Source organism: Psammomys obesus, unplaced genomic scaffold (assembly GCF_907164565.1).
Source record: "Psammomys obesus unplaced genomic scaffold, mPsaObe1.curated_primary_1811, whole genome shotgun sequence".
In the NCBI taxonomy this organism is placed as follows: domain Eukaryota; kingdom Metazoa; phylum Chordata; class Mammalia; order Rodentia; family Muridae; genus Psammomys; species Psammomys obesus.
In genome coordinates, this window is record NW_026585895.1 from 42,521,472 (window position 1) to 42,525,008 (window position 3,537).

The following is a 3,537-nucleotide window of genomic DNA, read 5'->3' on the forward strand; positions in this document are numbered from 1 at the left end:
AAAACAAATAGAAACCTTTAATGTATAACCAGTAAAAAGCCCTAAAGCTCCATGAAAAATGTATGGAAAAGTCTTGAGGAGAACTTGCTTGTTAATTGCATAGTGAGGAGCAACCTTAGGGTCCTTCCATATGGGTAGAAATGGTCTTCAAGCCTCTCAATACATGCAGCATGTTTCTTTTTGAGGAGAGAGTTTTGTTCTGTGTAGGGTACTTGAACTTCTGACTTCAAAAGGTCATTTCCTGAGTGAGACCATTGTGCACACATGCAATCTTGGGGATGGTTTTCATCCACCCTTGAGTAGAGGTTGAAGGCTATTTCTCAATGCTACTCTGTCCCCAAAGAAGGGTGTATCCACATGTGGTTAGGTCTTACCAAAGAAGTCATAAAGAAAAATCTGAGAAAGCTCCATTATCTTTAGATAAGTCAAGACTTATGTGAAGCTGTTTTTCTATTCTAGACCACACAAAATAGATTTGTTGAAGAGCATTTCTTCTACCTTTTGCATACATAATTTACAGAGAATAATTCAATTAACTTATGCCATTTCTACTAAAGCCCCTATTTCCATGGGAAGTATATGTATAGGTAGATACACACAAATTACTGAGAAGAAATTATTTCTATGTAACTCACTCATTATCTACTGGTAGAAGTAGATAATGTTGACACACAAACACAAAAGCAAAGCTCTCATCTCAATGATAATAAAATATAGTTTATTGTTTATTCTGGAACCAATTATGAGTAAATGGAACCCAGGTACACGGATTCAGGTTACCCTAAATACAGTATTCCAATGTGGTAATAGTTTCATGGAGTTTTTGTAAAAACAGAACAAAGGATCACAAACCAAAACAGTTTTCAAATGTGCTGGTACACACAGCATGTAGGTGAGTTGTGGCAAAATAGCTAAATTTCTGTTATGGGATCCAGGTGGAATCTGATGACATTCTTAGCCTCTTTGCCTCAGTAGAAGTTAAGAGTCTTTTGTAAAATCCAATATTATTTACTTTTGAGTCATAAGAATATTAGGACAAAACTAAAGGTGGCCCAAAAATTATTTTATTATTTTTATAATTTTAAATGTGTTGCAGTGTTCTGTCTGCAGGTGTGTTGGCGCATAGTGTACATTCCTGGTATCTGAGAGGTCAGAAAAGACCATCTGAAACTGGAGTTACAAATGGTTGTGAAACCTTTATGTCTGTTTCTGGGAATTGAATATGGGACCACCTAACTCCTGAACAATCTCCCCAGCTCCTAATGATTATTAAAAGACTAAGAAAGCTCAAGATAATTTGTCTTTATATGTATAGCATCCCCACTCTTAATAATCATTAAGAATCTTATAAGTTAACTTCACCTTTTAGAATATGTAATGCGGGTTCAGCTTTCTTTCTGGGAACTGCAAGTACTACTTGCTATCATTTTATTAAAAACTGTTATGAAAAAATATAGATCTTTCTAATTGCTGTTTGTGTCATTATAAGTGGTATCTTTTATTTTCTCTGAAATCAGATCATTGAACAAACTCCCTATAAATATTTACATTATCATAAAAACATCTTTTCTTCAGCCACACCTGAGAAGTGAAGTTATTAAATCAACTGATCATACAACACTAAAAGCCCAACAAGTCAATCATTTTCAATAAATAATTTGAAAATTCTTTCTTTTACAGTGTTGTCCAATTCATGAAATGTATAAAATAGTCATGCCATTTCTATTTACTTTTTAAATGACATAGCATGTAAATTAAAAGAGAGCTTTTTATCTATCTTGTTTAGCAGCAGAATAAATGAAGCTATACTGAATCCTTCTACTCATAATCAGGATTTATTGTAATCTAACTCTTCCCATTCTTACCTTTAGAGAACATCCATAAAATAGTCTAGAAAACCATGACACCACTGATTTCAAAGGTTATAATCGATTATCAAAATGTTAACAGAGTTTCAGAATTGATTCTAAGATAAGTGGGCACCTTACAATTAAAAAGTGTCAATATTTCCAAAAGGAAACACGCACACAGATGCAAACATACAAACATGCATATACATACATATACACAAAAATACATGCAGATACACACATACTATATGTACATATGTACATACATACATATATATACCAGCATGCCTACATGTATGTACACTTGACACAGTCACACACACACACACACATGCATACATACACACACACAGGAACAAGAAACTAGGTAATACTATTGCCTGCTGTATTTTTTTAAAGTCATTTTAAATGTTTTATTGAAAGAAAGAAGAAATAAGGAATGCTCCACATAGTTGCATGTCATCCTTATGCAGGGGCCATGCTAGTCTTCTCTGTATAGTTCAATTTAAGCATGTGTGCTATATTCTTTATCATGCATAAATAAACCTAAGAATGGGATTATATCTTAAATTCCTCTGTTTTTTTCACTACCTTATTGCAATGAACTTAAAAATAAAAAACTCCATCAAGTTGGATTAACAGACACTAGTTTGCCTAGTCCCAAACTATATATATTTCAGTAAACTTCTATATACTTAAAACAGCAACTTTGAAGCTGTGAAACTATGTGTAGAACTTTACACTTCAGGATACCAGCACAGAAAAGGGAGCAGCAAGTAAGAAGCCCCCCCACCATCTACTGGCCTGCCAACAACAGTGGCCAGGTCTGCCCAGGGCCCACTGTGCTCCACTTCCTCTGTGTAACCCACACACCAATTTCACTGCCTGCATCATTTTTCGGGCCCTACCCCGATCTGCTACCCCAAACCCAGCACTGATCAGGCAGCAGCATTTCCCCAGCCTGCACCATTTCACATGGCCCAGCCCAATCTGAGGCCCTTGAGACCAGCAAGGATCAGGAAACAGCAGAAAAACCACAGGACTGCGGCCATCTGGGATTATGAGGTCTACCTACAACAACAGAGACCTGTGACCACAGAGACCACCAAGTATGCTAATAACAGAGACAACGAAATGGCTAGAGGTCAGCATAAGAACACCACCAACGAAAACCAGGGACATATGACACCACCAAAACCCAGCTATCCTACCACAGCAAGTCCTGGGCATACTATCACAATGGAAACACAGGAAAACAATATTAATCTGAGGTTATGAAAATGATAGAGGTCTTAAAAGAAAAAAAAAATATTCCTTAAAGAACTGCAGGAAAATACAGCCAAACAGGTGAAGGAATTGAACTAATCCCTTAAAGAAACACAGGAAAACACAATCAAAGAGATGAAGCAACTGAGTAAATCCCTTAAAGAAATACAAGCAAATATAACCAAACACAAGAAGGAAATTAAAAAAAAAAAAAAACTGTCCAGGACCTAAAAATGGAAATAGAAGCAATAAAGAAAACACAGTCTGAGACAATCCTGAACATAGAAAATCCAGGGGAGAGAACAGAAACTACAGACACAACCACCAAAACAGAATATAGGAGATGGAAGAGAGAATCTCAGGTGTAGAAGATACAACTGAAGAAATTGGTATGTCAGTCAAAGAAAATGTTAAATCTAAA

General features: G+C 35.9%; 1 non-coding gene across 1 annotated transcript; it reads right to left on the minus strand.

The window, feature by feature from the left end:
* Positions 1-2,278: 2,278 nt before the first annotated feature.
* On the minus strand, positions 2,279-2,384 carry LOC129671813 (U6 spliceosomal RNA). Its single transcript, XR_008719403.1, has one exon. It is a non-coding gene; the product is annotated as a U6 spliceosomal RNA (small nuclear RNA).
* Between the last annotated feature and the right edge of the window lie 1,153 nt (positions 2,385-3,537).